Source organism: Eleutherodactylus coqui, chromosome 10, assembly GCF_035609145.1.
Source record: "Eleutherodactylus coqui strain aEleCoq1 chromosome 10, aEleCoq1.hap1, whole genome shotgun sequence".
NCBI classification, from domain to species: domain Eukaryota; kingdom Metazoa; phylum Chordata; class Amphibia; order Anura; family Eleutherodactylidae; genus Eleutherodactylus; species Eleutherodactylus coqui.
This window is the reverse complement of record NC_089846.1, coordinates 119,717,386-119,731,021: the sequence shown is the minus strand read 5'-3', so window position 1 is coordinate 119,731,021 and position 13,636 is coordinate 119,717,386.

Genomic DNA, 13,636 nt, shown 5'->3' with positions numbered 1-13,636 from the left:
AACTGTCTACTGCCAAGGCCCACCGATCCATATAGATATATACTGGGCTTCCACCACACATGAATAGACACGTTTATATCAGGTCAGCTTTAGACGGATGTATTTTCCATGTTTTTGCTCACGCAAAATAAACGCGTGCAAAACACATGTCTATTAGCCTTGTTTTTTATCTCATAGCTAGACTTGGTTCATTGTTTGACTTTTGTTTGGGCCTTTGTCTTCTCTTGGCCTCAGGGATAGTATTTTAGTTAGGGTTACCTGCAGGGAAAACTGAGAGGGACAGTGGTGTCTGATACAAGGGTGTTGGGGAGAGATGTAGGGAGGGCTATTGTCAGGAATAGGGTTCTTTGGTTGTTGTTATTTCTGCTTCATACCATCTGCTTCAGTCTCTACTGTTTCATTACCTTCATCATCCAGTCACCCTCTTTATAATACCAAGTCCATATTTTTGTACTACTGTTTTCTACTGTGTTGATACATGCTTCATATCTATTTCTTGTGGTGATCTGGTTTTTACACACTATTTGGCCATACTGTAAGCTTTGGGGGAATACTGGAAGACATGGTTAGTACCCAGCAAAAGTAACTAATATAAGTGAAGTCAAGATCTGTAATTTAGCATCCAGCCAGTGTCGTTTTACCTCCTCTCTACTATGCTAAAAAATCCTCACACTGGTACACATTAAGCTTCTCCTGCCTCCCCTCTCCTTTGGAACTCCCTTTGTCTCCAACTCTACAAAACCCTAAACCCATTGACTTGTATAGGAGTGCATTCGCACACCAGTCTGAGAAGAGTCAAATCTAAGGACCACTCACAGACGTCATGGAGGGACACCGCAGGAACTGGGCAGCAGATGAGTATTAATAAAGCACCCTCCCAACTCCCCGTCACCACAAGGAACAGCACCATAACTTAGTTCATAGTGCTATTCCATGGTGACATATCCCTTTAAAAAAAAAAACAACCGGTATTTCAACATCACCATTACCTGACACGTCTAGATCTCCCTACTCCTTTCTTTGGCCTTTCGTATCTATTCCTTTTAGAACCTAAGCTCATATGCGAAAGCCTCCTATCACTGGCGTAACTATAGGGGATGCAGTAGGACCCGGCCCAGGACCCCTAGGGAGCCCATAAGGCCTCTCTTCTCCATATAGGAAGCTCAGTACTATGAATACAGCATTATAGTTGGGGCCCTGTTACAGCTTTTGCATTGGGTCCCAGAAGCTTCATATTACGCCTCTGCGTTAAGGGGTTAGGAGAAGTTGGGGGCCCCAAGATAAACTTTTGCACCCGGGCCCATGATCCTTTAGCTTCGCCCCTGCCTCCTATCTGATATATCTCATAAGCAATTGTTTCATTTCCCTATATCACATGAAGGGGCAAACGTATTAACTGATTTGTACCACTTCTGTATCATAAAAAGGTTACAAAAATTAGCACACGGCATATTCGCTGAATAATTTGAGACTTTTCATGCTACTTTTCAAGACTGCAAAAAAAGTTTGTAGGGTTAACCAGGAGAGTGGTGGAAATACGACCTTGTATTTCAGTTCTGCAACTCACAAGTGGTCAGTTCTACCCAGACACACTAGCCACCCTCCACCCGTAGCTAAAGAGGTAGAAATGGAGAAACACCATCATAGTGCCTAGTGCTCCATAGCCAAAAGTAGCTACATTTAGGGCTCATTTTCACAGATGTATGCGTCAAATGCGCAGTGGTTTGAGGGACCACAATTGTGCATATTTTGAACCATATTGCATTTTTGTTGCGCACATACTCACTGTATTTTTCACGTGTGCAAAAAAAAACGCAAAAAAGGTCTCATAGATTTCTCCTGCTGTCATGCATGTTTACGTGATTCCTTTAACTTTAAAGGGGTTGTCCCGCGCCGAAACATTTTTGTTTTTTTTTCAATAGGCCCCCCGTTCGGCGCGAGACAAACCCGATGCAGGGGTAAAAAAAAAAAACGGATAGTACTTACCCGAATCCCTGCGCTGCGGCGACTTCTTACTTACCTTGCTAAGATGGCCGCCGGGATCTTCACCCACGGTGGACCGCAGGTCTTCTCCCATGGTGCACCGTGGGCTCTGTGCGTTCCATTGACGATTCCAGCCTCCTGATTGGCTGGAATCGGCACACGTGACGGGGCGGAGCTACGAGGAGCAGCTCTCCGGCACGAGCGGCCCCATTCAGAAGGGAGAAGACCGGACTGCACAAGCGCGTCTAATCGGGCGATTAGATGCTGAAATTAGACGGCACCATGGAGACGAGGACGCCAGCAACGGAGCAGGTAAGTGAATAACTTCTGTAAGGCTCATATGTAATGCACGATGTACATTACAAAGTGCATTAATATGGCCATACAGAAGTGTATAACCCCACTTGCTTTCGCGGGACAACCCCTTTAATGAGTATTTTTGGTCCACAATACGGACCAAAATAGGACATGCTCCATGCTTATGCGTGTAAGTTGCATGTCTGATTTCCCCAATGCTATGTATGTTTTAGTTCAAACACGCAGACCTGGTGATATTATTCAGGCGGAGCCATCAGTCTGCAGCGGTGACCTGCTAGATATCTTATATAGCTACTAGCTACGTAGGACAGCGCTATAAAGCACTGTATACAGCAGTCACTGATATATACTATTGGGGGCTCAGCGCTGGCAGGTTTGTATTTGTAATTCCTGTGCCTCTTAGTATTTTAATTTAGCTCAATAAAAATTAAATTTTAATGAGGGTCTTCAACCAGGGGGGTTTCTTGCCCTTTGCGCAATTTTGGTGTTATTGTTAATAAGTCCGATGTATACACTGAGACACTTCTTATCTACTATCCTAAGGACAGATCATCATTATTACTTTTCTGGAAAACCCCTTTGAGGCTATATTCACACAGCTGAGTGAGATTGTCGGGCGTAACTTGCATTGCACAGCACTCGTACACACCATCTGCGTGCTTAGGGTGGCTTCACACCAGCATGTTTTTGTGCGTGCATACGTATCCACAAAAACACGCGTCTGTTTAAAACAATGCATTCCCTATGGTGTGTGCACATGTCCGTGTTGTACAGGTGCGTGCCTGTAAAAATAGGACATGCGTGCACCATAGGGAATGCACGCATTGTCTTCAATGGAGCCGCGGCTGCTGCCGGCGGCTCCATTGAAGACAATCGTCTGTCGGCACCCCTGAATTGTTTTTCAGGGAAGGGCTTTACATATAAGCCCTTCCCTGAAAAAGAAAGATTTTAGTGTAAAAAAAAGAAAGAAAGAAATAAAAACTTACCTCTCCGCCGCTGCCATGTCCCTGCAGGGATGAAGGACACAACTGCAGCATGCGGCAAATGTTTCCTTCATCCCCGCGAGGAAAAATAATTCCCTGCTGCACCTGCCACATCTGTGACAGATGCAGCAAAGGAATTCTTCATCCCTGCGGGGAATAAAGAATTCCCTACCACAACTGTCACAAATGACAGCTGCGGTAGGGAAACCAGCTGCCGGCATCCTGAAATTGTTTTCAGGGAAGGGCTTTAAATATAAGCCTTTCCCTGATAAACAAGAACAAATGGTGATTAAAATAAAAAAAAGAATACTCACCTTTCTTTAGCTGCCAGGGCTCAGCCGCGTCCAGCCGGCTCTTCTCCTGCACTGCTTTGAGGAGTATTCAGCAGACAGGGATTTAAAATCCTCGCCTGCTGAATGAGCTGCCTCTGATTGGCTGAGCACTGTCACCAATCAAAGGCAGCTCTCAGCTAATGAATGAAAGCAGATGTGTTCTCCATCTTGTCGGGGACATGGCAGCGGCGGACAGGTAAGAATTTTTTTACATTTTTTTTACACTAAAATTCTTGTTTTTCAGGGAAGGGTAAAGCCCTTCCATGAAAAACAATTCAGGGGCGCCGGCAGACCATTGCCTTCAATGGATACACTGGCAGCAGCCGGGGCTCTATTGAAGGCAATACACGGACCTTCATACACGCTTGTTTTTGCACGTACATGGGTGCGCACAAAAGCTCGCTCGTGTGAAGCCACCCTTTAGGCCTTCATAGAAGTCTATGCAAGTGCACAAATGGACATACAATGCGCTATGGGATGCGCAATATACACCTACAACTCATTGGCTATTTAAATCAGGGCGTGCTTGTCTGTCACACACAAATTAACGTGCTCTGTGAGCGCAAAAAGTTCAGTAAATACGCAAATACCTTACGCTGAGTTGCACGCAAAAATGAATACGTCCGTGTGAAGCTACCCTAAGGCTGTAATCATCATTCTTAATGAATTTCTTAATAATACAATTCATTACCCTACATATTGTACTTTGTAAAGTGCTACAAATGCCGATGGCACTATATAACATAGCGACAATAATGAATGTAATAGCCAAAACACAAATAGAGTAGTGAATACATGAGTAACATACAATGTCAACACTAAAGCCCCTTTTACACTAGTATTTTCATTTTTGTTTTGCTGTTCTGTCATGGGAACAGCAAAAAGAAAAGAAAACTATTGCTTTTGAGCCCTTGGAAATGCATTGAAGCAGAAGGTCTTCAGTTTCAATCTGATTCTGTATTTTCCGTCTCGATTCCGTTTTTCACACTGGATCAAAAGCGCAGACTGCTGTCCTTTTATTTCCAGTTTTGGAAACTGAATACAGATGGATCCTTTTTTTTTAATTGCAATTCACTTCTCATTTCCAGTTTTGTCTGTTTTCTGCATGGTGGTTCCTCTTCGATGAATATGGCCCAGTGGTTAGTACTGTTGCCTTGGGGTCCTAGGTCCAAATCCCACTGAGAGCAACATCATCTTTAAAAACTCCATCCAGCCAGAATCCTTGGTTCAGATTTGAGCCTACAACTCTAGCAGTGCTAACCACTGAGCCACTGTGCTTGTTCTTTCCTTGCCAGATAAATAGAAGAGCAAGAACAGAAAACGCAAAGAGAACTTAAAAAGCCAGAATAGACATCACCCTTGGTCAGGATTGCAATAGCAACACTGCAAGGCAGCAGTGCTAATGACTGAGCTACCATGCTTGAGAAGAAACCTCCATGCAGATATTGTCCATAGTTGGATATGACCTCGAACCCCTGTTTCTAAGCCAATAGTGTGAGCCTCCAAAGAAGATCTTCACCTCCTCCTGCACTTTCTTCTTCTCCTCTTTAGAAGCAGGAGGAAAGAAAAAGCATAGTGGCTAACTTTTTACCCCTGTTGCCTTGCACTGTTGAAGTCCTTGATTCAAATGTTCTTCCTTCTTTCTTCTCCGGAGGAGGGAGAGAACAAGCATAGTGGCCCAGTCTTTAGTACTTTTGCCTTTGGAGTTGTAGATTCAAATCTGTCCAAGCGTGATGCCTATATTGGCTCTTTATGTTCTGTTTGTGTTTATTATTCCTTTTTTTTTTCTATTTCTCTGGCAAAGACAGACTAAGTGTGGTGGCTCAGTTGTTAGCCTTGCTGCCTTGCAGTGCTGGAGTTGTAGGTTCAAATCTGACCAAGTATGATAGCTTCTATGTTCTTTTTGTGTTTATTCTTCTTGCTTTTCTATTTCTCTTTTACTAACAGAGATTGTGTGGTGGCTCAATTGTTAGCCCTGCTGCCTTGCAGTTCTGGCGTTGTAGGTTCAGATCTAACCAAGTGTGGTAGCTTTTATGTTCTCTTTGTGTTTATTCTTCTTGCTTTTCTATGTCTCTTTCAGTATCAGAGATCATGTGGTGGCTCAGTTGTTATCCCTGCTGTCTTGCAGTCCTTGAGTTGTAGGTTCAAATCTGACCACGAGTGATAGTTTTTATGTTCTCTTTGTGTTTATTCTTCTTGCTTTTCAATTTCTCTGCTCAGTTGTTAGCTCTGCTGCCTTGCAGTCCTAGAGTCGTAGGTTCAACTCTAGTCGATGGTGATGGCTGTATGGAGTTTTTCAAAGTGGATGAGCTTTGAACCTAGGACCCCACGATGACAAGAGTGCTAACCAAAGAGGCACACCTTGAGTCTTAAAATGCTGAAAAACGAACGTAAGCCGAAATCTGCTTTTCATGTCACTTCCGATTTCTGCTTTTTGATCCGTTGAAAAAGCGCTACCTAATGGTGTAAAGCTACATCAAAAAGCATGAATAAGTAATGTTGGTAAATGATAACAACAATGTGTATAAAGACACGATTACATCAACTGTAAACACTTCTGCTGTGAAGGTTAATATGGTTATTTTCTCCTTGTGTGTCAATGAGCAGCCTACGATTTCTTATGCAGCTGGGTACCTTCCCCATTCAATACTTTACTGTGAATCAGGTACTGACTGGAATAATCTAAGCAGCATGTTTTGTTCTATACAAGCACTTATGTGAAAAAATCAATATGGACGAATTGGGTATTGTGTTATCCAACCGCTCCAAAGCCATGTCATTCTCCTGCTGCAGCCATCCTACATTGTGCCCTGATGTTTTATCAGAATCCGAATCTGACTAGCAATGCACAAGCATAAAAGATAATACAAAGATGTTGTGGGAACATAAGGTCTGCAGCATTCTGGCCACAATGCTGACACCTAAACTCACTAAGGCGTTAACATTGTAACTAAAAGATTGTCTGGCCTGTGTTTCCCACTTTAATCTATATTTTCCCCTTGGGAAATGTCTGCCTCCTATTGATTTTGCAAGAAAAATACAAGATAGAATACATTACACATGGTAAATCTTAAGGTACAACCCAATTATGTCTTAAGTAGCCCACGAAGGTCTATACAACAGGGTTACATGGTTTGTGAGGGGATGGTTATTACCTTGTATTCTCATAATTCACTATCGTGTATTCTGCTAATTAATTGTACAGCAGTAATATAGCATTAGTTGTTAATTAACGATTTCCTGCTTTAGCATTTGTTCATCTATTTACCTATTCTGTTCACTTCGGGTCAGAAACAAAAATCAATATAATTAAGTGACAGTTGGATTTGAAAAGAATTTACTTGCAGAGACGTGCTGAGGTCTCTGTTAGAATCTGAAACAAGGAGCTGGTCGGGTAGCCGGCGCTGTTAGAGGGTTTAGTCAAAGGATCAAACAGGCTTATTTTAATGTCATTGAGATCACACAGGACAGAAGGGGGAAAAAAGGTCCTAGCTAAATCAATGCCATAGCAAAAACGGCATATGTGTTAATTTGCAGTCTAAGGGTTTTCTAGTATTGATGACCCCTGCTTAGGATAAGTTATCAATAAATCAGCTGCAGTTTGCCGCCCAGGATCCTCATTGATCAGTTGTTCACTGGGCCTTTGTGCTCATGCACTAAGCTGATTTAGGCTGTGGCCAAGCTTGGTATTGCAACCAAGTTCCCATTCACAATGGGAGTTTTGCTTGTAATACCAGGCCTGGCCACTATAGTGGAAACAGAGCTTTCTACTTCCTGTGGAAATGAGCTCAGTGTTCCAACCCAAAGAACAGCAGATCAGCAAGGATCTTGGGCGGCAAATCCCTGATGATCTACTATTGATTGTGTATACTAAGGATAGACAATCAATAGTTCGCAACCAGACAACCCCTCTAATATGCAGTTCAATAGGCAGCTAGCATCATATTTGTTGTGTCAAGAGCCGGTGAAAAGAATTGACAATTGCTTACTAAAGAAAGCCCAGAATAGCTATCACCGGTGAACCGCCCATTGGGTTACTCCAGCATGATTTACATACTGTGTGCAATAGCTTGAAACAGAAGTTTGGGGGCTCATAAGAGACGCTGAGCACGGGGGAGGTATGTATAGCCTGCACACCCCATGTCAGCATGCAAACAATGCTACCAGTTTAGTAGATTCAGGGATGCTGAGAGGTGTCCTTTAACCCCTTCCCTGGGTGTTATTATACACCCTGGCTGGGAAGCAGATCCCTCCCCAGGGTATACACAGCGCAGAATTTTACGTTCATGTGAACGAGCCCTTCGGCTGCATTCTCCTGTAACTGTTGTGTCTGCTGGCAGTTTTATGCCAGATCCAGAGACATATAATATCACTCTAGTGCACTTTAACCATTGGTGCGATTTCCACAGCTGGAGAGAAAAACACTGCATGCAATGTTTTTCTGCCCATCATAGGGAGGCAAAACTGATACGTCACATACCACGAACAACCACATAGAAAGCTAATGGATCAGTTCTGGGATCAGTTTCCTCTACGCTTCACTACAACACTGGAGGGAAAAAAGCTGGACTGCCGGGTACATTTGAAACCGGTCTTGGTTAGAGATGAGCGAGCACCAGAGTTGAGCAAACATACTCTGCCGAGCTTGATGCTCGTTCGAGTATTAGCATACTCGGTGGTGCTCATTACTCGAACGAGCATCAAGGTGTATTCGACCCCGCCCCAGTTTTTGGCTCCTCCCAACTGTGACGTGCCTGTTTTGGCCCCTCCCTGCTCGAACGAGCATCAGGCTCGGCAGAGTACGTTCGCTCAACTCTAATCTTGGTAGTCCTTATTATGATTAGTCGGTCGCTATTTTGCATCATGTAATCTTCTAGCGTGCAAATATCTACTTTTGGGAAACATTTAATCAAAATCTGGAGAAGTAATAACTAGAAATTATATAATTCAATCATTGGCAGCATCTCTTTGTACTAAAGTACAGTGTTATAAACCAAGACACAGGTTAGTGAAATAGTTCCCAGATAAATAGTGCATAGAGCATCTAGATAATGTGTCCTGGGGTGCACCATCCATGAGACCAGTTGAACTCTTTGGCTCAATCTTCGCTCTTTCTTGAATGCATACGGCGCCTAGATAAATGGCAATTAGCTAGGAAATGGAAATACATAGCATCTATATAAATAGTGCATACAGTTTCAGATGAATACTGTGTGCAGATAAAGAGCAAAATACAGCATAGAGATAAAAAGTGCACACATGGTCCAGAAGCAGTGCATATATTTCATGTTTCGATCACTTTTTGTTGTGTATTTTACGCGGCGAATGAACAAAAGAACTTTTTTTTTTAACCCCTTAAGGACACGGCCTATTTTGGGCTTAAGGACGCAATGATTTTTGGCGGATTTTCTTCTCCATTTATCAATCGCCATAACTTTTTTATTTTTCCGTCGACACAGCCGTATAAGGGCTTGTTTTTTGCGTGGCGAGCTGTAGTTTTTATGGGTGCCACTTTTGGGTACATTTGGCTATATTGTAAAACTTTTTTTTTTTATGATACCAGGGAGAGAAAATGCATCAATTCTGCCATAGATTTTTTTTTTTTTTTACAGCGTTAATCATGCAGCATAAATGACAGAATCAATTTTTTTCTGCGGGTCGGTACGGTTACAATGATACCAAAATTGTAACTTTTTTTTAGGTTTTTCCACTTTTCTGCAAAAAAAAAAATCCTTTTTTTGGAAAATTTTTTTTTTCTAAATCGCTGCATTCAAAGTCCTGTAACTTTTTAATTTTTTTATGTATGGAGCTCTATGAGGGCTTATTATTTGCAAGACGAGCTGTAGTTTTTATTGGCACTCAAATGCATGTGCAGCTTATTGTACGCATCGTTATGGACGCGGCAATAACAAATATGTGGGTTTTAATTTTTTTTAACCTTTTTTATGCTAATATGAGAAAACGCATAAAAAGAGTTTTTTTTTAAACTTTTTTTACATTTTTTTTTAATTCATTTTTTTAATCTTTTTTTTTACACAACTTGTGTCCCCCTTGGGGACTTTGACCACAGTACTAACCCATCGCTGTGATAAGGCATTTTAATAATAATGCCTTATCGCTTATGCAGCGATTATAGGCATTGGCAATACAGGACGCCAGTGTCTGGCATCCTGTTGCCATGGCAACAGGCCGGGCTCTCGGGATAACATCGCGGGAGGCGGTTGAAGACACAGAGGGAGCACGTTCCCTCTGTGAACTCTTTTCCTGCCGCGATCTACTTAGAAGTACCCCGCTCCCACGACATAAACTTACGGAGTGGGAAGGGGTTAAATCTAACTTTACATTATCCACCATGTAGGATAAATTGTATTCTTTTTATTGTACAAATTATTACCACTGCAGTGATACCTAATATGTAAATATATTAACAAAAATGTAACAAATGTACAAAATAAGTGTTTATTTTCAAAACATACTGGAAAATGCATGTCTTCATAAGGATTTGCTGCATCCCCTCGAGGCCCTATGACTTTGTACAGGGAAATCCTGATTTTTTTCATAGTGTAGCAGATTTTCTGCTCATTGTTTTGATGCATGGGTTCAACATGACATACACATACTTCAAGTTCTTCACATTCTATAGACCTTAATGGCTAGAAATAATAATCCTCTAAGATAAAGAACCCCATACCCCCTGTAATAGAAAAAAATAAACATAAAGATATATAAGTAATACATTTCCTGTAAAGTAGTCAACTAGTTATGGGACAAATAAAAGGAATTTACATTGCCTGATTATTTGTAGGTAAATACTAGTCAATATATGAAAATGTCCATTCTAATATGTTTATAGCCACTCAATAAAGTGGGTAAGGAATGGCCTACAACCACATACATGTGTGTCTAAACGTGAATAAATGAGCCATCAAGCTTTACTGATGGATGAGGCTGCCAGGCAACGCACGCAAGCCCTTCCATTAATAAGCGAGTTACTAGATCAGTTTGTCTTTGAAGTGTATGCCTAGAATCCATTCTTGTAAAAGCCTATCCACCGTACATTTCAACAATTGCAATATCCGAGTCGTTTATTCTTCTGAACTACTTTTTGTTCTTGTCGTTTTTTAAAGGGAGAAAAAAAAAAATAATAGAGACATTTAACTTTTTTTTATGATTTCACTATTTTCTCAAATTATTTTTGAAAAAAATGTAAAACCCGTTGTCGCAGTACTCAAGAATACATTACTGTTATGGCAGAACCGCCACATTCAAAATGTAAGAGCTAGTCATCTAGCCACACATTATGTCCAAATATCTATTTTTAGGTTTGTATTTTATTTTTATTTTTTTTGCAAAAACACCGCATTTTATTGGTTTTGTCATAAAAAAAAATTTTTGGTACCATGTTAGCCCATAGAACGAAATGTTATGGTTCTCAATAAGACTGGTGTCACATGGGCGTAAGCACAATAATGCATAAATTTGCACAATGGGCGTTGCGTATTTGTGTAACCATGAGAATGTTCTCCTTTACTTTTTTGCGCACACGAAAAAAAAACACGCAACCATGCTCCCAAACATTGAAATGGATGATTAGTGTATGTAGTTCAATATACGCTCTTTTCCTGCGCAAATGTAAAAACAGAGAAATGGAAAACAAAATGATAATATGGCCCCAATCATATCAGAGGAACGTATATGGGATGTGTGCAAATTCAATATGAATTTTTGTGTAACTTGCAGCTGTGTATAACAACCACGCTATTCACTTCTATGGGACTGACCGGAATAGCCAAGCTCTCAGTTATCACCATAGATAGTGAATGGAGTTGATTTTAAGCATGCACACCACAGCACTATTCACTAAGGGGACATTCAACCAACTGTTCTCATAATCAGAATCCCAATGATTATACATTTATCATCTATCCTGTGGTTGGTAATGGACCTATTACCACTGTAGGCCAAGGATCCAGACTAGAGATGAGCGAACCTACTCGGCCACGCCCCTTTTCCGCCCGAGCGCCGCGATTTTCGAGTACTTCCGTACATGGGCGAAAAGATTCGGGGGGCGCCGTGGGTGAGTGGGAGGTTGCAGCGGGGAGTGGGTGGGAGAGGGAGAAAGAGAGGGCTCCCCTCTGTTTCCCGCTGCTACCCCCCGCTCCGCCACACCTCCCCCCACCCCCGGCACCCCCCAAATCTTTTCACCCGAGTACGGAAGTACTCGAAAATCGTGGTGCTCACTCGAGTAATTACTGGAAACGAGTAGGTTCGCTCATCTCTAATCCACTCTCTATTCAACCATGACAGCATGGACCATACTTTCTAGGGAATATTTCTAGAAACCCATTAATTACATTGTAGAAAGTACTTAAAGACTATGTACACTTTTGTAGGGGCAGTTTTTTTTCCACTTAAATGCATGTATCTTGGGTTGACAATCAGTTTGATTAAAACTTTTGCATCATTTGTCTTCTGCAGCTTCTACGTATCACTGTATATCGAAATTGTACTCCTTCTGAATAAGCGATCCATTGGTGTGCTGGACTGATGCTTGGTTTTCAGCTTTTTTCTTTCCTCTCCTGCAACTTAAAAGCTAATTTATGACCACTAGAGATGAGCGAGCAGCAAAATGCTCGGGTGCTCGTTACTCGAGTCGAACTTTCAGTGATGCTCGAGAGTTCGTTTCGAGTAACGAACCCCATTGAAGTCAATGGGCGACTCGAGAATTTTTGTATATGGCTGGTGCTCCGCTAAGGTTTTCATTTGTGAAAATCTTAGCAAATCACCAAAGTCATGTAAAAAACACAGAAATGGATAGGGCAGGCGAGGAGCAACATGCAGGGCTGCATTTCGGGCTCTGAGGTCTCACTATTAAGCCACAATAGTGGCAAGAGTGAGACCCCCCCCCCACTGTCAGCATAACGATCGTTCTCCTCTGCCACAGCTGTAACAGCTGTGGCAGAGAAGAACGATGTTAGCCCATTGAATTCAATGGAGCCGGCAATACAGCCGGCTCCATTGAAAGCAATGGGCTGCCGGCGAGCGCGGGATGAATTTTCGGGAAGGGCTTAAAAATATAAGCCCTTACCTGAAAAAGAAAGATTTTAGTGTAAAAAAGAATAAAAATGCAGGCATTCTCTTCAATGGAGCCGCTGCTGCTGCCGGCGACTCCATTGAAGACAATGGTCCGCTGGCACACCTGAATTCTTTTTCAGGGAAGGGCTTTACATATAAGCCATTCCCTGAAAATGAATTAAAAGTGATTTAAAAAACAAAAAAAAATAGATACTCACCTCCCTTCAGCTGCCGGGGCACAGCCGCGTCTTCTCCTGCTGCCCCCTGCACTGTGGTGCTGAACTGCTGTCATTGAGCTGAGAGCTGCGCTGAGCCAATCAGAGGCAACACTCACTCACCTATTCATGAATTCATGAATGGGTGTGAGTGAGATCTGCCTCTGATTGGCTCAGCGCTGAGCCAATCAGGGGCATGTCTGACTCACACCCCCTTCACACCCACTGCAGGCCGGCCGCGCTGAACTCTGTCTGCCGGGACAAGGTGAGTATATATATATTTTTTATTTTTACACATTTCTGGATGAATTGCAGGGAAGGGCTTATATATTTAAGCTCTTCCCGACAATTCATCACGCGATCGCCGGCAGCCCATTGCTTTCCATTGAATTCAATGGGCTAACATCGTTCTGCCGGGACAAGGTGAGTATATATTTTTTTTATTTTTACACATTTTCTGGATGAATTGCAGGGAAGGGCTTATATATTTAAGCCCTTCCCGACAATTCATCCCGCGATCGCCGGCAGCCCATTGCTTTCAATGGAGCCGGCTGTATTGCCAGCTTCATTGAATTCAATGGTCAGTGCTCGTTTAATCGAGACGAGTACCGCGTGGTGCTTGTCTCGAGTAACGAGCATCTCGAGCACCCTAATACTCGAACGAGCATCAAGCTTGGACGAGTATGCTCGCTCATCTCTAATGACCACATAAAGTGGTCATAAATCAGCT